General features: G+C 40.6%; 1 protein-coding gene and 1 long non-coding RNA gene across 3 annotated transcripts in view; both read right to left on the bottom strand.

Annotated features, from left to right (window-relative positions):
- Positions 1-22958, bottom strand: part of LOC147139491 (uncharacterized) — a 270401-nt gene that overhangs the window by 235463 nt on the left and 11980 nt on the right. The gene's annotated exons all lie outside the window — the stretch shown is intronic.
- On the bottom strand, positions 1252-3553 carry LOC147139492 (uncharacterized). Of its 2 annotated transcripts, none has more exons than XR_015088688.1 (3): positions 2665-3553; positions 2043-2245; positions 1252-1795 (listed from the first exon to the last, which is right to left on the bottom strand). It is a non-coding gene; the product is annotated as an uncharacterized LOC147139492 (long non-coding RNA). The 2 variants fall into 2 exon arrangements; XR_015088689.1 differs by having other exon boundaries at positions 2043-2191.

Raw genomic sequence — 22958 nt, 5'->3', positions numbered from 1 at the left:
GTTTTCTTTTTTTTAATCCAAAATACCTCCAAATAATGCAGAATGACTTGTTTGTCATTGGCTAGCATGAAATAAGGGCTGTGACTGGAGGTCCTTAGCGTTGCTTTCAAGGACAGGCAGTTTTGAGCCGGAAAAGTTGATTTTAAGATATACAGCAATCATCTTGAATTTTCATATCTGAATATAGCTATGATAATGATAAATCATTTAGCCATACAGCAAATATAACCAGCTGCAGGTGCAGTTGAAGTGGTCAACAAAGGGACAAGGCACAAGCAACTTGGTGGGGAGGCCAGTCCCACTATGGCCTGCCCGTGGTGACAGGTTTGGTTCTATTTGGTTGATTTATTGATTGAACAGCTCTGGAGCTAAACAGTCTTAGGTGCGGCCAATGAAAATGAACTCAACAAAGTTAATTCATGGTTTAACAAGGGGGGAAGTAATTTTTCACACAAGACCAAGTAGTTTTGAGTAGTTTTTACCTAAATAAATAAAATCACCATTTAAAAACTGCATTTTGTCTTTACGTGGGTTATCTTGTATAAAAATTCTCTTTGTTTGACGATCTTAATTATTAAAGTGGAAGAACTATGCAAAAAAAAATAAAAATTTGAGAAGAGGGCAAATATTTTTCACAACACTGTATATACAGCATGTACTGCAGTTAAAGAGCGAGGCGTTGAGAGTCATTCTGCTTCAATCAAAAGACAGCAAAACCTGATGTTCACTTGGAGACTTCTACATACCTCATCATGGTTATCAGGCTTCTCGGAGTTTGCTGGCGAGTTATTATTTCAATCAGGTGTGTTGGAAGAGGGAGACATCTAAAACAGGATGGATAGGGGCTCTCGCTGCGTTAAAGCTACATGGGAATGGATCACATCTGACCTATTAACTACTTGTGAGTTGTTGCCCTGAAAATCGAGGTCCTGTATTCTGAGTTACCAAAGGTGTCCTTCACACTATTAAAATATTTTGATGCCGTATGAAGGCAGAATCATAAAAACTCTGCCGGTTCCCAAATACTGTACTTCTGAACGAGCTGCATGCGCTACCCATTAAAAAATGTTTTGTTGACAAATAATTTAAACAGTTACTACTAAAGGCTGATTTATTCAAAACCATCAGAGTTGGTGTTTTTACCGGTGTATCTGACAAAGCGCCAAAATATATTCACTCTGACGTTATAACCTAACTTAGTCAAAATTTAAACTTATCACAGTGATGCAAAAACACACACAACCACTTCATTCCATCTGGTTACTCATGCACATGACTAAGAAATATCCCTCTCTGATCATAGCACTGCCACAGTACAAGATTTGTAAAAGTCAGTGAATGAAATGACAAGTTGATCACTCATTCAGAAAAAGGGCATTGAGGATACAGGAAAAAAATATGTCTGACAAATTACAGGCGTCCGAGAAGTAGATGTGGTGTTTTTATGTGTAAATAAATATTTGCTTAATATTAAAGAATTATACTATGCATTGCTTCACTAATGAAAACAAAACTTAAACATTAGTCAGTGATAAATGTTATCACCACTTGATATATCAGTTGCTATGCAGTTGCTTTGGTCCTTTAATGCGGCTGCCCTCTGACTCTGCTAAGGTGGCGCAAGGCCTTCGGCTGCCCTCTGACTCTGCTCCGGCGGCGCAAACTCTGTGGTTGCCCTTGGATTCTGCTACGGCTGCACAAGCTCTGCAGCCTCTTTCCGATTCTGCTACGGCGCTGCAAGGTCTTCATCTGCCCTCTGACTCTGCTATGGCTAGGGTTGCCAACTTTCTCACTCCTAAATAAATAAGGGACATGTGCACCATGGTGGTGTGAGCATGATGTATGACTTTTGGATTTTTTTTCTAATTTTCGCGTTAATGCTGAAACCACATTCACGTAAAAATAAGAAAAAATGAAAAAAATGGACAGTGTTTTTCACAGAACAGCGACGATATGTCACCTCATATGAAACCATAATTTGGCTCTTTTCATCAAAAAACGCGTGTAAGAAATCTGAAATGTAAAAGAGGAGTGTGACTCACCAAATGTATTTTTTCCATGGATATTTCTGGCTGCTTTTGACTGACTCAAGCAGTCTTCTGTCATTTTGCGCAGCCAGAGAGAAGTCCTTGCATGACAGGTGGAGTGATTGCCGCTTGTTCTCAGATTGACGCTTTATCTGATCTAGGATCTGTCATGTGTAGTGCCGAGAGTCTCCATTAGCGAGCGCTGGTATGTGCTATCACTGTTTAAGAACCAGCAATGTATGTTCAAGCAAGTATACAAGTAAAAGACATTGAGCTGCCAACCAGTCTGTGTCCGTCATTATTGACAATCGATCGCCATCCAGAGCTTTACTAAAAGCATCCTATATTACAGGATCGGTAGATTGCAGTTTTCTGTATTTGCAAGAGTTGATAGTCAATATACAGGACATTTAATTTCCCGTATGGGGCAAACCAAATTTGCCCAAAATACGGGACGTCCCGGCTAATACGGGACAGTTGGCAACCCTAGCTATGGCGGCGGCCTCCCTGTGACTCTGCTACGGCGGCGCAAAGTCTGCAACCTCCCTCCAATTCTGCTACAGCGCTGCAAGCTCTGCGGTCTCTTTCCGATTCTGCTAAGGCAGCACAAGGCCTTTGGCTCCCCTCTGACTCTTACCTGGCGGCGCAAGCTCTGCAGCCTCCTTCCAATTCTGCTACGGCAGCACAAGGCCTGCAGCTACCCTCTGACTGCTAAGGCGGCGCAAGGTCTTCGGCTGCCCTCTGACTCTGCTAAGGTGGCGCAAGGCGTTCAGCTGTCCTCTGACTCTGCTTCGGCGGTGCAAGCTCTGCAGCTGCCCTCGGATTCTGCTATGGTGGCGCAAGCTCTGTGGCCTCCTTCTTATTTTGCTACGGCGGCGCAAGGCCTACGGCTGCACTCTGACTCTGCTAAGGCGGCAGAAGGCCTTCGGCTGTCCTCTGACTCTGCTCTGGTGGCACAAGCTTGGCGGCTGTCCTCACCTTCTGTGTGGCCCTCTGGAAGGCCATCGAACTGGCACCGTCAAGAACCTCTCGTCTGGCCTTTGGGACGGCCATCGGATTAGCAATGCCAACAACCTCTCGTCCACCAGACTGGTCCAGCCAAGACCCTCTCGTCTGGCCTCCTGGGCGTCTACCGGACTGGTTCAGCCAGGAAACTCTTTGTCCGACCTTCTCTGATCTGTTATTGATTTTAGTTTTGATTTAGAATTTAGTTTCATGTTTTCTTTGTGATTCTTTTATATGTGTCTGTCTCGTTAGGTTATTGTGTCCACCTTTGCTCGCTTAACAGATACCTTGAGTTAAGCAACCAAGGTTAGTGTTTCCACCTGTGCTCGGTTACCAGATCCCTTGAGTTTGTCAATCTTTTCTTGTCCAGGCATTCCTCATCTCTTTAGTTTGCATTTAGTTCCTTGCTTCCCTTCGGTCTTTGTTGAGTCATTGTTTTTGTTGCATTTGTTTGCTGTCTTAGTCAAAGTTGATGTATCAGTTGCTATGCAATTGCTATGGTACTTTTATGCTTTGTCCTTTATTATGTCATATAGACCTGATGTCTTGCAGTTTATAAGCTTCAGTTACTGAGTGTCAGTATGTCAAACCTTCTTCGAGTGAGGATGCAAGCTCTCTCCCAGTCCAATTTCCTCCAGTCCTAATCTCTGTAGTTACTTTGTATTTTCTTTGATAAAGACTTTTTGCTCTTCAACTTCCGTGCCAGCAAAACCAAACAGCTTGCATTCATGAAATGGCGGCGAGCAATGCGTGCCACTAACGTAAAATTTGACCTCAAGTTTCAATATTCTTCTTGTCTCTGCTACCACTTTCCATTCATACTGAATGGAGAGTAAGCTCTCATTCATTAGTCTACCTCTACAAGTCACCGGTGTGTTGTCCTCACTCTCCGGCATCCAAAGTCCTCTGACAGACACCCCAAGCCACCACATCCGAGACCATGACCAAAGGGCCCGGGTACCACCGAGGCTCTGGACTGATCCTGGAGATCTGGCGAGTGGCGCCTATACACTAAGCTTCACTATTTCATCCATTGGTACATATAGCATTGTAAATTGTTATTGTTGTAAAACACAATTATGTGTACTGAATATACCAGGGGTCACCAACTACGGTCAGCTCATCAGCAAGCTCTGTAGAAGCCTGATAATGATCCTGATAATTTGAATCAGGTATGTTGGGGGAGGGAAATGTCTAAAACATGCAGGATAGGGGCTCTCAAGGACCGGTTTAGGTCTGTTGGTTTTAACCCGGAAATTGATTTTTGCCTTTGTGAAAGCTTCTGTGCATTTAGTGGGCTGTAATTTGCAACATCGTCACATCATGAAACGGCAATTCATATTTTGAATCACTGCAAAACCAGTGGCCGAGTCTCACCACTCGTGAAATCTTTCGACTGAACCCTGCTCACTGCGAGTGTGCACTGTGCAACGGAGGCTTGCACAGTTCTGTTGATCCTGCCCCAAACCTGCCCTGGTTGACTGGTGCCTGTTTGGAATGGAAGAGCAACAGCGGTCAGACAGGGCAAAGCGAGGCCGCTGTGGTGTGTTGTGAGACCGTTCTGGAACCTGTAATGGAAAAGCGACACAAGTGGTGAGGCTGATAAAGTGTTAATGTCTTAAAAGCTCTGCTGAATCACTGCATGAAGTGTGGCGGGAGCTTCAAGGGACGGGTGTCCATGACTGAGCAGCTGCATGCAAGTCGATTGAAAAGGTGTAATGCATTCTGATGGTTGCTTATGAAGCAGTTTAAAAGTGTCTGTTCAATGATGAGTAACACAAGGACCCCTTTCCAAATGAATCTTAATGCTTTTTAACCAAGGTATTTTCACAATTTTATTGGGGTTCTTTTCCGTTTCAACATGACTCCATCCCAATGCACAATACAAGGTGTGGGATAACCCTATCAAACATTTTACCTGGAGAGGGCCTCTTGTCCGACATCAGTCACTTTTGACCACACAAATATTCTTGGTTTAATACAACTTTTTGGGAAGCAAAATTCAGACCAAGTACGAGTACAAGTAGGCCTACTCTCATCTGAATAGTCGCCATTAATTAAGTACCAATACTTGCTAATTCCATTACATCTTGCATTTGTGACCCATCAAATATTGTTCAAAAACACAAAACCTTTTATAGGGTAACCTATCATGGCAGACATTTTAACATTCGACTGCATGTCTTTTTAAGACTCTTGGGCTCCACAACATTGGTGCTTATTGGTTGGCCCACATATGGTTGAAGGCCTCCATCATCACCCAAGCAGTGTTCATCATCCATTTTGCACAGCATAATTTGCAGTCAGCTAACAAAGTGTTGTCATCCGTGTTTACCTTCAAGTATCCACAGAGCTGACATGGGTCCTGCTCCATTTGCTTGGAACTTTTGTCAGGCTGGTAAAGTGTTGTCACTGTTGTAGTATCGGAGCATTTTTTTAGATGTTGAGTATTTACATACAGTATCACCACAGCAACCAATACTGGTAACCCTCAAAGAAATTCTTTGAAACATGCAACAAAATATTGTAGCTGTACATTCAGACAACTTGCTTGCTTACCACGACAACAACCCTACAAAAAATAGTACAAATGGGATAAAGGGGAAGTCAACCCAAAACTTGTCTTTACAATATTATATTCTATGTAGCCTAAACACGCCAGTTTAAACATGCCATGTCGATTAATATTATGTTTGTGGAATATGAGTTAATCAGTAGAATCTAGCTGTTTTTGTCCATCTCAGGGGGCGGCCATTTTGGCACTTTCTGTTGACTGAAAATTACATCACAGTTGCTCAGGGCCCAGGTGGCTCAGCTTCATAAAACAGGTGAGCATTTTTTGTCAACTCATGAAGATGTTGGACGAGAGGGCCTTGTTCCCAATCTCGTTTGTAGTTCATTCCATAGGTATTTGATGGAACTTAGGTCAATCGTGTCCACGCCAAACTCTTCTCACCATGTTTTGATGGATCTTGTGTTGCAATCTGGGGCAGAGTCAAGCTAGAAAAGAAAAGGCCTTTACAGATGCTGTGACCACAAAGAATAGAAATGTGGTGGATGTAATGGTGGTTTGAAAATGAAATGAAATCAAAGTCCAAACCATCACTGGCCCCTTTTGAATGACTGAGAAAGATGTGATGTTTGCGACCGCCTGATGTCTGCAATTGGGTCAGCCACATAATTACAATAATTTTAGCCAAACTGTAACCTTATTGATATTTTTTAAAGGAAAAAAAAATACTATTCCACAAATGAGGCGGCCAAATTGGACCCTGAAAATGCGATCTCACACAATGTGCGAGCTGGAGCAAAGACTCCTAAAAGTGATCTTAATATCATAGCACCAAATTTTAACTATTATTTTATGACAAGCAGAAAATGTGGGAAGAAAGAGTACTACAGAAAAGGTGGGCAAGCATAGAGGAGCAGAAGTGGGGGTGAAAAGGCACCCTCAGTAATTCAGAACACAAGACCGATCATTTTGTGCCAGATCTGCTTCTTGTGTTTCACCTCCAACTTCTATCCACTCCAACCCTTTCTCTCTCAAAGGACCAAAAGGAGGCTGCAGAAACATCCTGCTCGTAGGTTCATACTTGAGCTAGGTTGCTCATTTGCTTGTTTTGGAAACATTAAAAAAGTCATTAAAAAAAAAAAATCTCCTTTCATTCATTCCCTTTCTCATCACTCCTTAAGGGCCGACTTGAGGCTGTTATAAAGATTAGGACGGCTGCACTACTGACAAGGCAGTTAAATCTGTGCACAAGCAGAGCTGCTTTGGCTAACGGAAAAGAGAAAGTCGGGTCAGGAAATAGACATTCGGATGGGCCAAAATGGTGTATTGAGGAGGCAGTTGAGTTATGATTAAAGGCAGATGTCAGGAAAACGCACAATGGTCACTTAAATAACTTGAAACTGACAAAAGTAATAATTAAAAATAACAGAAACCTAATGAAAATCACATGCTTTATTTTTGTGATTTCAAAGGTACATTTAAGAACAAAGAAACAAATGAATCTGGCCTGATCTGGAGCCCAGAATGATACCATTTTTGTTGCAGTTTATAGTGTTATAGAAACATATTGCACCATACTGATAGAACTTGCAAATATGTTTTAATCTGAATTGTATCTAATTGAGACAGCTGTCAATATGATGCAGTCCACTTGTACACCGCTGAATATTACAACCTCATGTCATGTCATGTCATCTTCCAAACCGCTTATCCTGTACAGGGTCGCTTGGAGGTGCTGAAGCCTATCCCAGCTGACAATGGGCGAAAGGCAGACTACACCCCGAACTGGTCGCCAGCCAGTCGCAGGGCACACACACAGACACCGTCACTGAGCGGAAACCAATCTCACGCTGCCCGCACACAACTCAGGCGCGTGTACCACTACACCATCAGTGACCCTTATTACAACCTCAATAATAAGTATATTATTAAATTAATATCTCTCTGCAGTGTGATGCTGACACTCAGGGAGCAGAATTTTGGGAAGCAAGACATTTCAAGAGAGTAAAAAAAGTAGTAGTAGAAGTTGAAGTTGAAAATAAATTTTAAATGGATGCTTTAAAAAGCACTGACTGAGTTGTGCTCCCCTCCCTTACCTTTACTGAGCCAGGTTTGCACCTCCTCCCCTCCCCTTGAAATAGACAGATGCAACATCTGAACTGTTTTCATAAGCATTTTATAAAATCGGGTTTGATTTCCCTCAGACCTGTCTCTGTGAAACCTTGCACAAGTGTTCCAATTTACACCGGAGACCCTTTTAATCCTGTAACCTTTGCTATGCAGGAAGTATTGCTAAGCCCTCAAAACATTAGATCATAGAAAACCTGGTCCCAATTTGATAGTTCTATAATTTTAAAAATTGGCAGTGGACATTGTGGCATATCCTCTTGCAATCCTTTTTAATCTCACAATAGAAAAAAATATATACCCTCTCTATGGAAATCGGCTTTTGTCCTCCCACTATTAAAGGGGTGGAATCTGCAATTTTAATACTGTAGACCATTATCCAGCCTGTCAATTTTGCTCAAATTCTTGCAGCTCTTGTTAAGGAGCAAGTAAAGGAGTGTTTGTACTCAAATAACATTTTATAAGGGTATCAATCTGGCTTTAGAAAAAAAAAATAGTACCGTCAAAGCAGCAATGAAAGTGGTACAAAAGTGTTACTCCATTGTAAAAGTAACCACTGGTTAGCTCGTTATTTCCCAACATATAATATACAAGTGACAATACTATACTGTGCTATACCATATCATAGTTATATCATAATATACAGTTTAGTTATACGGCATGCTACTACAATAAGAATTTTAATTGTACACGGTGAGATCAATTCATTTTTAATTATATATTTTATTCTTTGTGGTCTCCATTTCATTGAAAGACAAAGCAATTTAGCATGGCATGCGTTAAAAATTTGTGTTCTTATTTTTACCTTCAAAACAGAAAATATTTATTAACCACAACACTGTCAGGCAGCTGTAACATTGCCATGTTAGTGTGCAAATGCTGTGGCAATTGCACTTGGGCCACTCAATGCTCAGACATCTGTTTCCCTCCCACTGACTTTGACTGACACATGGCAAAAATACAGGAGCATTGAAGAGCAGCTGCTCTTGTCTTGATCCAAGTGTCAGTGTCGTCAATAGTTCAAACAACTTGGCCAAGTCTTCTGGATGTGTCATCTAATGAATCAATCCCAACCAAAAATAAGCCCACAAGGTACTAAAAAATAAAAAGTTATTTGAAAAGAGGAAAAGGCCAAATCATGACACAGGTAGCGCTAACAATTTCCAAGAAAAGTAAAGTGAATATCAATTAAGAGGCAATATTAGTAGTCCTTAAGATACAGGTTTATGGCTGTAGATAATTCTCACACACTGAGCCTGCTTTGTATAACACGTGGTGACAAAACCACAAATGAGGCAATGAAGCCTTCAAAACTGCCCCACCGCCCAAAAAAAAGAAGAAAAGAAAAATCACTGAATACCTCACCTTCATTTCGAACATCCTACTGTACCTTTTTGTTAAGATGGATTTTTTTAAATGAGGATGACAAAAACAAAATTACTCCATAGATTGGACATGAATAACACACTTCAAGTGGACATATTGTAAGTAACACACTTTACGTTATTGTACGTTTGCATTAAATCTATACACACTAATAATCCACAGGATGAGATTTTGTTTTTAATGAATACATGACAGGAATACAACCATCAAATGTGCATTAATGAGCTTGAAGTTCTTTACAGTAGGTTTGCTTTGGGGTCGTTTATCTTATTATCAAAAGATACTGCCAATCTTACTACACAACCATGATTATAAAAAAAATGCAACTGTTTATCAGGTGCAAATTTCCCAAAGCAATCAACACGACAAAAAGATAGAGCAAACTGGATAGTGCCATAATTTATCATTAATGATTAAACTAAATTAACATATTAGACAAAAAGGCACAGGAAAGAGAAGGTGAGTAGTTCATTTAGAAGAAAATATACACTTTTACATAAAAATGTATTAATGGTGTATTTGTATGTTTATTATAGTGCTGTATATTGTTATCTGTGTGTCTCTCCCTGTCATTCAGCTTCCACCCACCACCTCAGTGTTACAGATTAGGCCGCTTAGTGCTCACCGCAGGGCAAGCTAATCACTAAGGAAATAAAAGGGCTGAGGAGGGTGGGGGTCGAGAGAAAAACAGAGAGAGAAGAAAGCAGAGCGGTTTTCAAACCCCCCACCACAACCCTCTAAACTCCCCGTCAACCATCCGACGCCCGCCAATCTCACCCCCGTAATGCCCACAGGGCACCGTCATGGTGACAGCGGTGTGACAGTAATCTTCCGCTGACACTTGTCTGTTTTTTCTCTCCTTTCACTGACTATTTTTAATGGGGAAAGGGAGAGCACCCCCCAACTCATACACGAACTGCATATATCCTACTTCTGAACACAAACAATCCCGGCACACAGACGTGTGCTAGTTGAAATGTTACACTTACGAAGGAGAGCCTGGGAGAGAGACAGACAGAAATACATTTGCTGTCTTGTATCTAAAAATACTCAAACCTATCATATTTATGCAGTGATTCCACGTGAATACCATGTTCAAAATATCACCAATCATCAACATATTCTAGAGTATAGCAGACCGAGGCTATACTTCTTATTGTTTATAATCGACTATTTTAATTTTTGCGTTGTAAAAAGTTATTGATTAATACTGCACTATTTATTTGCACACATTTGCTAAGGTACCAACAACAGCGGTACACAACCTAAAGGGTCTCATTCGACACACTGCATAGGAGGAAGGTGAAAGCAAGACAAAGCTTCTCTTGCCATTGCACGTAGGAATGTTCTTTGTTGACGAATCTACTGGCTACATTTTGTGCTACGGTTTCAAACCATTTCCACAGCTAAAGCAGCTGTTGCCATGCAGCCAACCTATGTTTACCCTGAATGTGTCTTATATGACTTTGTTTGTTTTTTAAAACTCATTGAAAATGGCTTTCAAAGAGTGTAACCATTCATATGAAAGAAAATATTTCTAAAGCGCTGCACTTCTTCCATTTTCACCACAATTGTGGCATTAGATGCAGTAGGACTTGTGTATTTGTTTTTTCACTCACTGTTGGGGTTTGTGCATGCAGGATAGTGTTGTCGCAATACCAACATTCTGACTGTAATAAAACACCTGTATAAAATGCCTCGATGCCTGATGTCATTGTATTTCATTCTTAAAAATGGCAACAGTGTAGGGTAAGCCCTCTGAATCATTGTTGAAATTTAACAATTCAGCACGTTATTATCACCTCTATATCTTATTAAAACCATACCACTGGCCGCGGCAAACCTCTGACTGTGTGGGGGGACAGACGGACATTGAACCGTGCACTGGACAGTGGGTCTCTGTGTGCCGTGGGAGAAATCATTCACAACAGCTGCAACTTCCACCGGCCAATTTAACATCATCTGTCCGTGGAGGTCTGCTTGCAGTTCCGTAAATACCTACTTTGCATGCTTCGACCTCTTGAATGAGCGAATCAATCTCCTCCTTATGAATTAGGGTTTCTTTCACCTTTCGCCGCATGTCTAGAATTTCTATGCGAGTCAGGTGGGCCACATTTAAAGTGATGGAAAGAAGTTGATTAATTGGGCATGGTTGGAGTTGGAGGTTGGCTGTGTTGACTCCCAAATGGCACAGACAGCCTCTTGCGACAAGCTGCGTTGGTCTGCGAAATTGCAAAAACTTCGTCTGGCCCCACCCCTTTCACATTTGCACCACACCATGCCAGACGCGCCAGATGAAAATAGGGCCCATCATCTGAGTGGCGGCGAATAAGCTACTGATATGTTAATTGCCAACCTAACCTAACACTGACGCAGTCAGCATGTTTAACACCAGAATAATGCACTTGGGTGATCGGGTACACTTTTCACAGACGTCTGGCTGGAAACGCGTTAAAGCGGAGAGCATTCAACTTTGAAAAGCAAAATAGCTGTCAAATGAATAGGCGCCTGCATTCACTAAACAGAACCGGAAATTAAATGAGTTCAGTTTATGGTGTAAATCAGCCAGGAGAAGCTGCCTTTTAGGTTAAATGTACATTAATATCATGTAAAATATGTCATAATTATTTTACTAATTTTATTTGTTTGTTTTCACAATAGAGTCCTGTTTTTTAATTTTGACTTTTGAGGTCCGCACAATAAATGTTCTCAAAATGTGATAACATTTAGAGCTCATCTTTTTTTTTTAATCAATTTATCTTTGCATCTAGAACAGAAAATTGTTGCTTTAAACAATGTGAATTTAAGCAACAAAAAACATCCATCCATCCATTATATACACCGCTTGTCCTCACAAGGGTCGCGGGCGTGCTGGAGCCTATCCCAGCTGTTATTGGGCAGTAGGTGGAGTATACCCTGAATTGGTTGCCAGCCAATCGCAGGGCACACAGAAACAAACAAACATCCGCACTCACAATCACACCTAAGGGCAATTTAGAGTGATCAATCAACCTACCATGCATGTTTTTGGAATGTGGGAGGAAACCGGAGTAACCGGAGAAGACCCACGCAGGTACAGGGAGAACATGCCAACTCCACACAGGGAGGCCGGGGCCGGAATCAAACCCGCAACCTTTGCACTGTGACATGCTAACCAGTCATCCACCGCGCCGCCCCAACAAAAACGATTGATTCTCTTAAAAAGAAAAGAACATTTTCATTGGTTGTCATTTTCATTGTTTAATAAAACCCTTCAGTTCAATCTGCAAAATACATTTCTCAACAAAATTTGAAAGGTGCTCCTCAAATGAAGTCATTGATTCGCAAACCTGCGATATAAATATTCCGAGCCTTGCATTGTTGCACTTTTGACAGCAAGCCCCCGTGGTGCTTTTGTAGTATACAGGGTAACCTTAATCCTCTGCTTTTCAACTTGTCACGGTGCTAAAGGAACAATGTACAGTAATTGCAAACTCAACTGTTCATTGTGAGTTCTTTCCTACGTCTTTGAGAATTGATCTCCTTCTCGGGTTCACCGTGGAGCGATGTGTCCTCATATATGTCGGTAAGCAGAAGGTATAGCACTCCAGACAAAAAGAAAAGAACCAGATTTAAGAGTACTGTCACTCGGTTTGAGCCAAACATCTCCATAAATCCTAATACATCGGCTTTCCCTGCGGAACAAAAAAGAAAGGGGGAGTGAATGCATTTCTTCTTATCTATCTGTCTTTCACTCTTTCCCCAGTGTGAGAGGCAGAAGGGAATAAATGGCTCCTCTCTCCTCTGCTCTCTCTTCGGTGTAGGCTGACAGCGCAGCAGATGGTGGTTTAAGCAGTGAATTTATGAGCGCCACAATCTTAATGTTGCAGAAAGAAAAGAAAAGGACTCGCATCAAACGCCACTGACAAATGCACTTGCTAATATTAATGCACTCCTCATTCATCCAATATGCTGCCTAATTGCTTTTCTGTACACAGTAATATGGCACCTGCTGCTCAGTCCGGCTCTCGCATCAGGGGTGGGAAGGATGAGGATGTGGAAGGAAAAGATGAGAAAGTGTCTCACTCACACTTTTTATTTCGTCTTTCCTTCTTTTTTTCTGTGATAGATCCAAGGCTGCGGATCATGCACCAGACCTGTCAGCTCTCCTAATTAAAATTTCATACTTATAGGCGCAGAAAGAAAAAAGTGAAAGTAAACAATCAATTATGAGTTTATGGGAGAGGCCGTCACACACACACACACACACGCACACTAACACAGTTTGACACACTGAAGGAGTCACAATCCTACTTTAAGTACAATCATACCTTGAAAATCCGTGGACTTTATTAGATCTTAACAAGGCCATCTTGCCTGCAGATCAAGCCTGAATCCAAAAAGACAAAGAGAAGCAACACGCCTGTTCCTTCACAGACTCTTGTGAGTATGCCAGATCCAAAGAAAAGCACTATGGCTGTCAAGAAGTATGTCACCTTCCCACTATCTACTGACTAAACTGTTTGTCACAGGAACAAATTAGGGTAAAATATGCATTTGCAGTTTGTCTTCAATCCGCCATTAACAATGCAGCAAAAAACAGTGAAGTCATGGTTGAATAAATCAAAAACAAAAATCAGGTGAAAATGATATTATCACCTCCATCACCAGACGGTTCTTTTTGTCAAAGCTTTTGTCTTTTTGATGCTATTTTTTCCCGATGAAAGGGAGGTGGGTTATTATTCACGCTTCTCCCTGCTGAAATGTGACGTTTTCAGAAGAAACAGACGAACATCATTATTTTAGTGCTTTGCATCACGTTTGGGGTCCATCAGGGGCCCATGCTAGCCCCCTATAGTCCCTCCATTATCTGCCCTCCAGCTGCTGTTAAATGCACCAAATTGTAAAATAATGAGTTTGTAAATTACACACAATTACGGATGCAAATTGAATAAATCCTCCAAACTATATAGACTGTCCTTCCTCATCGCATCATGTTAATTGTTTCATGTTAGATGGAGATTAGCAGGTATTTATTTTGATTATTTTTTTTTTCTGTTTGAAGCACGTTTTATTTGATTAAATCACGCAGAAAGTTCATATTTTATAGAACAAGTAAAATGTGCAACATGCATCGCTGCGAAGCTTGGTGAAAAATTTAAGGGATTTCAGTTTGTATGGTATGATTACTTTTACGAGTAAGCGTACCCACACGAAAGGAACTGAAAAGAAATATAAAAACGTTACATTTTAGCATTTTACACGTATTGTACTGTACCAGGAACATTTTATAATAAAACATTACATAACAGAGTGTGAAAGGACATCAATTTTATATTTTGATAATTTAATCTGTATATATATATATATATATATAATTATTAATAATAATTATAACAATTGTTAATAATAATTATTGTGCTGTACCAGGAAAGTATAATATATACATATATATATAAGATTTAGTATATTGTTGATACATTGATAGTGGTAATATATGAGTATATGCAGACGGATTTTAGGTTAATTCTAACCTATGAGAATAAACTTAAATTATCATCCAGCACGACACAATGAATCAATTATTCATCTCAAAAACAGCAAGTTGTAATAATGAAGCAGCAGACACCAGCAACATCAGACACGCAGTCAAACAGGATTCGCTTTGAGGATCTGATATACACACCTACTTTGTAGCACTCCTTCTCCCCAGTGTGTCTGTGTACGTGGGTAGATGTTTTTGCATGCATTTACGTCGTCGCTGTGTGCCTACTGTGTGTGTGTGTGCGCGTGTGTCAGGTTGTCTATGTGTGTGCGAGCTCCAGCTAACTCTTTTATGCGTGAAATGGAGAACACTATGCACCTGAAGGCACACGTCAACATGCCAGAACAGCCATCAGCTCAGGACTTGAGTCATATCCAGCTGTTTACACACACAATCATAGGCAGACAAACACTAAATCATTCCTGGCTGCGTTTGAGCATGAATATACGAATAAAGAATTGATATAATTAAAGTGATAAAAGTATTCTCTTTTATGGCACAATTCCACCCTCATTACAACTAGTGCAATCAACAGTGATTTTCCCCATGAGAAAAATATGTGGTATTACTTTAAAGGATAAAAGTGTCACTCACATCCTACATTTGCTTCTAATAAAGCATGTGATTGTAGCTACCAAACTAACACTGAATGAAATTACTGATGTTATTGAAACACTGTGTGATCATGGAAATGATTTCTCTGAAGAGCTTGGTAATTATTCTGGAACTCAGAGTGGCACCCAGAGAGTGCAGACCTCCACTAAGGTGCATGTTTGAAATGCAGTGTTGCTTTACGTGAAACGGATCTGCTCCGAAACGGTGTACAGGCCAAACATGTTCACCATTTTGTGTTAAAACTAGATTTTTTTTTTTTTTGGGACACTTTCGAATAAACATGATGGCATGATGATACCATGTCATATTTTACCAACCACAAAACAAGAATTGACTAGTGGCACATTTACAAGTCATAGTAAAACCAGAGCACAGCTGCAGTCATCATCATCCTCACCACTGGAAATATAGGCTACTACCGGTACTCACAATCCTTTGCCACAGTTGACTAATTACTCACAGGTCAAGTAATGTCAGAATGTGATTAGAGAGAAAAGTGGAGAGGAAAATTGATTTTGGAGGTTGTTTGTGCTGGTTAAAGGATACACATGCCCACATATGGACGTCTAGTTTTGGACCTGTGCCATGGATCATCTGTTCATCATATTTTTTTTTTTTTTTTTTTTTTTTTTAGCAAATCACTCTATCACTCCACTCTCTCCCCAGCCTCCCCTCTGTGCCAACTGAAAGCTTTGCTCCAAAACGTTGGCTTTAATTTTTAATGAAACACTTGTGTTGCTGCACCTGGACACATTGGCTAGGTGGGTCCATCAGGTAAGGGTTCCCTGGAGGGTCATTAAAAGTAGAGATGCAGCGCATAGCAGACCTGCTTGGGTGCCAGGCTGTTCAGTGAGGCCTCCAGAATCACCTGCAGTAAAGACATGTGCGTCTTTGTGCTTTTAAAATGTGTTTGTGTATATTTGTGTGTATAGTCTATTCATCACTTTTGGTGATTTTTTTTTTCTTTATGCTCCCTAATTACCAACTGGTGGCTAAATTACTGAGCAATATATTTCCAGCTGTCGTGCAACATGGTGGAAAGGCATTTCGGCCTATGCATATTACATCCTTGCATTCTTTTGCACTCATTGGTAGAGTTATAAGAGAACAAGTTATAGGACTGGTTGTTCCTTATTGTGAGCATCACTTTAGTACTGATGTCATTTTTACATGCAAACCTATTATATAAGTGCCAATGTTAAGCTCACCCAAGTGTCCCTTTAATACCTGGACAATGACCATGGACAACAACTGTCAAGTTGTGTTGGTTGTTTGTGCTCTCCCCTAACTTGAAAAGTGTTCTGACTGTATGACCAGGGTTACACTGGGACTTGACTCATTTAAATTCCAATGATGAGACAAATTTCTCTTTCTCCTTCTCCTATTTTTGGACTTGTCTCTTTTTTCATTGAGGGTCAACAATTGCAAGTTGCAAGGTGAAAAAACTTTAAAGATGGGAACACAAAGGCAATTAGGAACTAATATGCATTATATTTCAATTAATCATTTTTTGAAGGGAATCTTTGCAGCTTTACAGACTGGTTTTAACATAAATCATTAAACAACCAACTGAAAATATCAAATAAAGTAATCACAATAATAAAGGTCATCTCACTGTCAGCCACCCTGGTCTTTGCACACAGTCGCGCACCACTGCACTAGGCAAATTCTCCGAGAGCAGCATTTGCTGTACTGAAGTCTGAGTTGTGGAGCTACAGACTTATAGGAGTGGTAATTGCTTCAGGTGAGCGCCGTCCTGATTGCTGAATGACTTTCAGCTGCTGGAAAATTGTGATTGTAATTTTTGGTCTCTCCTCTGGGAGGAAAATGGCGCCAAAGTCACATTTTGAATTGGGGCTCTTTTGTTTTGGTTGAAGGCTTTCGCCTTGAGTAGAGTTTGCAAAGACAGTAACTGCGTGCTAAAGATTACTTTATTCATCAAAGATGTTTTAGGACAACACACGGTAACTCCAAGACACTTTAGGGCCCTGTGTCGTTACCTTTGTTACGCTTCAATCGGAATATGGCATACGAACGGTCAAGTAGAGTCGCTTATGGTGAGTAAAGTGTTTCTATGCCAGTCCTTTATCTTCACATGGTCACTAAAAAGTTTGGGGACAGCTGCCTTTAAGGAAAAAAATCTATAAATTCTACATTGTGCTTGTGCACTGTTGGAATGTCAGTTCAAAGTAAATATTTTAATAATTTTGTATTGGATTTATTCTAAGAATTAATTTTGTGCAATTGCAGTGTGTTGATTTTAGTGAGATGCAAATGTACATTATAAGGACGCTGAATATGAAATAACCACTAATGCCTAATGTGTTATATTATGAATATATGGGGCCAGTATTGCTTCTACAGGGTGACCATCCAAAAATGTTCAAATGTCAGACACTGATAACACCAACTTTCCAGTTTACGTTCAGCAAGATGGGTCTCCAGTTTAGTATTGTATTCTGGTGCATCAGATGCATGGATTGGTCGTCGGTCCTGTTGTATGGCTTCCCCAGATCTCACCTCACTTGATTTTTATCCTTGGGAACATTTGAAGGCCATGGTTTATCAGGAAATGAAATCAAACGTAAATCATCTCAAGAAACGTCTCACCAATGCTGTTCCAAGCATAACTTCAGCTGTGCTAATACATGTTATTCAGTAGTTGAGGACATCCATTCAAATGTGTTTTCAATAAAATGGGAGTTCATTTATGCAGCCATCCATCTCATACACTCCACACAGGATGGCCAAAGCCTGGACTCGAAACCCCATCCTCAGAACTTTCCAGCAGGTGTGCTCACGACTCAGTCATCATGTCAGTGAAACATACTGCAGATACTCACATTTTTTTTAAAATGCATTATATTGCAAATGGCTTGTTAGTTCAGTACTTTACCTTTACCTTACAAGCCACTACAAGCTAATCAGATGTTAACTTCCACTTCTGCCACTAAAAATCAGGACGCTTCTCTGCATCATCTTGCCTGTCCCTGCCTAGTGGAATCTTTCATCTTACTGTGTTTTCTGTCAAGCTGGCACGTTATCAGCTCGCAGCTACTTCTCCATTATCATGGCACTCCTAACACACTCAACATGTTAATTACCTTCTATGAGTTATTGTTAAGCATCTTAAGGTCCCCTGAAAGACGTTATATAAATATAAGATATTATTACTATCTTGGAATAGACTCACTGGGATCCATGTATGACTTTGGAGCACGCAAAATGCGTTTATACAGGTGAACTGCAGTGGTGGGCGCGTCAATGAATTTTGATGGTCCGTTATTCGTCATTCATCAATGGCCGGAAAATCTATCCGCCATTGTCAAGCCATCATTATTTCAAGCCGAACTAGACTGTAATTGGCGATCTATCATCATTGTTTCAACCGCGCTTCATCACCAAATAACAGCCGCAATTTTACGATTTCGATTACGATTTTTAAATTTCACTGGTCACCGCTATTTTAGGACTGTCAGTAAATTCCACCGGTCCGTCAGTCCATCACTCCACCACCATTATTATCATTATCTGGGGAGTGGTGAAATAATATTTTTCAAATATAATTTATTAAGTAACACAACCAGCTCAAATTAATTTTTAAAAATGAGATTTTCTTTATATTTAACAGCGCTAGAGATGGTCTTCTTCAACTTAATTGCCTTCTTCGACTCTTTGTTTATTGGTAGATTGCAGCTGCTAATCTGTAGTCTATATTCTATATATATACTGTATATATAAGAGCATACACCATGGGTGTCAAACTCATTTTTGTCACAGGCCACATCTCAGTTATGGTGGGCCGTTTTGACTGTGGACCCATATACTGTAAATGTATGATTCCCTCTTACAATATTACATATACACAACAAATTGATGGATAACAAATGTTGAAATTAGAAGCAGGTAAATAATTGTTTGTTCAACTATGTTTCCATTTATTTTAAGGGAGAGCTTGGGATCAAAAACTTCTCTCAATATCTCATATCTCAGTGTTATTAAAAGTTAAGACTATTTGATAAAAAACATAGACGCACACTAAAGTCTGGGATGAACTGTCTACTGTTTTTTGAGAGTCGGTCAGTCGGTACTGACCCGGTTATTGACAATTACTTTGACAGGTGAAAGAACACTTCCGTCATTGCGTAGTCCATCAATTTTTTGAAGTTTCGCATCATTCGTTATTCATCAACGAAACGGGCATCCGCAATTGACAGATTGACAGACCTTCCGTCAATATTGATGCCATGCCCACCTCTGGTGGACTGCAAGATCTTCCCTTGCGGATGACGTAGTCGGCCACACATGTGACGTTGGCATTTGGGGACCAACACCCACAATCGTGCATGCGCTCTGCGGTACACTAATGGTTGTGCCGCACAAACATCGGGGTGCTATTAAAATATTTTAAGGATGAGAATAATTATGTTTTGTCAAATGAATTAATTTCGACAATGATGCAAAGGGATTGTCTCATGCTGTTGTCATATTTATGAACAAAATACAATGACACCCACCACATATGTCCGCAGAGCGTCAAAACTGTCTGCCTGCTACTTGATGAAATACAACAAAATTGTCTTACACCACCTGCGCAACCATTTAGACCTGGTGTTAGATAGTTTAAAGCAGCACTGGGCAACAATTCAACCTTAATAATTTTTTTTCACAACTCTTTTGATGAAACATTGACTTACAAGTACAGTAGTTGAATGGGACTTCATGCCCTGAGGGGGTCTGTATCGTTTTTACTGGCACAAAGCAACTTTGAGGAGGATGGGATCAACCCTGGCACACAAAAAACATACATACAAATGTCCTGAATTGCTTTATGTCATACTCACTTCCTCCTTTTGCTGTAAGGACGGCTCGGGATTTCATGACACTACGCGCTGACACGCATGGGAAATGTGGTTGATTTTTGTCAAAACACTACCGCTTTTGTCCACATGGCACCGCCATAATCAACAAAAACTGACATATGATACAGTGTTGCTTTAATATTTTGTCTACATTTTGTCACCAAATTGCAGGATATGCCAGGGGGTAGGAATTAGGGTTAGATGTGTCTACCAAATTCACAAACACACTAAACTAGACTTGCCCCGACACAAAAATTAGAATGCACCAATTTTTACACTGGGTGCAGTCAACTTCTGTTACCAAATTGTCAGGTGCGTATGGGGATCAGCAGCTCCGTGCGTCAGAAAGCCCAGTGAGGCGCATCAAGGTCACAAACACATTAGGCGACAATTGCCCCGGCAAGAAAATGAAGTTGTGCCTGTTTTTACGATGAGCGCACAGGCTCTTGTCTACCAAAATAGGGCCCTATGAGTCATATATTGCATCTTTTGTGGTGCTATTATGACTTTTAAATTGGAATCTAGATTTCCAAAAGAGTTGAAGTTCAAATGTTCAATTACCTTCTTTACCTTAAAATCCATCATTCCGTCTGAATTATCATACAGTTACAGAGAGTGCTGGAAGGAATGTAGTCGAAGTACCGGTAAGTAAGTAAATAAGACTGACACACACACACACACACACACGCCCACACCCCCACCCACACCCCCGCACACTCACCCCCGCACACACCCACACACACACACACACACACACCCACACACAGGAAATTACTTCAAAAAGATGCTACAGAATCTGGCATAATGATTTAATAATTTATCCACATATATTGAATGACTACTCTGAAGATAAGTAACGACCCCATGATGCAAAATTACCACTGAATTTTAAAGGCTGAACTCACACTTAACGTTTCAAATTATATTGTGGCAAGCTACTATTGACTTTACTGCATGGTGCATGTGTGTTACTGCCCACTCTCCATACGGAATATAATGTGATTCGGCACTAAATGTAGCTCAAATTTGCAGACAAAGGCTCCACACTTGCCCTTCTACCTGGAATAGCCTGATCCCTCAGGGGAGTAGTGCTTTAAGATGGTCAAACCCATACTTGCGCGCGCGCCGCGCACACACACACACACGCACACACACACACACGCACACTTGCACATTTGGGCACACACACACGCGCGCACGCACACACACAGATGCATGGTAAGTGGTCCCACAGCCTAATGGAGTTTAATTACTCCCAGCGCATCCATCAGGGGCTCCAGTAGGGGAGTGGAGTATTTTATCACCACTTTTAAGGGTTATTAGTACAAATACACTGTCACCCTGTATTACCATTGCAGAGTTTTAGGGTGCCATGCCCTCACCACATTCATTACAATCTCTCTCAATATCTATCAGAACTGTACGGTCCCTTCTTTTACCTCTTCACTCAGTATCCTCTTCTTGCACTCTCTCTGCCATTAAAAGACCTCACATCAGCTTCTCTTCTTCCCTTCTCTCTCGTTCCTCCGACACACACACTCCCCAAAAAGTTTTGCTCCATCTCTTGTCACACTGACTTGGCTTAGAACTTTGTGAGGGACAAAGCTAGAAAGGGGATCCACAAGGCCCCTGGTCACACCAGTAAAAGGAAGAAAAGGAAGGAAAAGAAAAAAGAACACCTAAGCTAAGTCTTAAACGGCAAAAATGTAACCCAATCTAATCCATCCATTATCCAATCCGCTTATCCTCACAAGGGTCGTGGGCATGCTGGAGCCTATCCTAGCTGTCTTCGGGCAGAAGGCGGGGTACACCCTGAACTGGTTGCCAGCCAATCGCAGACCCAATCTAACCACTTTTGGAAAAGTGATCGGGTTCTACGAATTGACTCATGTAATTTGGCGGTTCCGATAAGTGAAAATAATGAATTTTACTGTGTTTGTATGGGCTCCTGTGCACAATTTTTTTTCTTCTAAAGGAAAATTCAGATTTACAGCTCTACACAGCTCCTCCCCTGATTGTGATGGTAATGCATAGTCATTCACGCGCTGACACGCCACAGTGGAGAAGGCCCGTGTAAGCAGCAGCAGACAGAATACACCCCGTATCTCCAGAACGGTTTGATTTCAACGGGGCGGTTAAAAGGGTATGATGAGTGTGCTGGTATTATTGATTTTGGGGGATATTTTCACACAAGCATGTTATACATTTTAATGAGACACATGGGAACATTTATACATTGTGGGAAAAAGAATGCATAATAGTGTTAGTCTCTTTAAACAACTTATAATACAGGACTGAACAAATGTTAAAAGGTGTTTTCCATGTTAAATTTGAATAGCAACAAAAGTATCATCTGGATTGTCTTGTGATGATTTCTATACATATACAGCAAAACACAGACAAATGAGAAGGTTTGACAGAGATACAGTATGAATTAAATTGTTGGCCATTTCGGTAGGTAGGACTTTGAGCAAATTTTTCATCACATTAACAGTTGATGAATATCAATTAACAGTCGATGGAACACCTATCGTCGTTAAAAAATAAATACATCAAATATGAATAGCCTACATGTTGGAGACAATAAAAATAGAACACTTTGCCTGCTGCTGAGCACATAGACTACATAAAGGTTAATGTTTTGACAGACGACTTGGTTTCTTCTCTATCGGTGTAAATCTCAAGAGGGAGGATTTTTTATACAACGTGAGAATTACGTTGTAAGTCATTCAAATGCTGGCCAATCCTTGACTGACTGGTGAGAATATTATATTTAAACAAATGTCTGGTTCATCAATGTGTCTCGGTCCTTCAACAGAGCTCTATTAATTTAATTAGGTATATATTTGCTTTTAGTGTGTGGGTTGCCAGAACACACACTCTTCAGAGTAGAGTCTATT

Source organism: Filicampus tigris, chromosome 11 (genome assembly GCF_054856515.1).
Source record: "Filicampus tigris isolate MCC_2025a chromosome 11, RoL_Ftig_1.0, whole genome shotgun sequence".
NCBI classification, from domain to species: Eukaryota; Metazoa; Chordata; class Actinopteri; order Syngnathiformes; family Syngnathidae; genus Filicampus; species Filicampus tigris.
The sequence above is the reverse complement of the archived record's forward strand: the minus strand, read 5'-3'. Positions and strand labels throughout refer to the sequence as shown.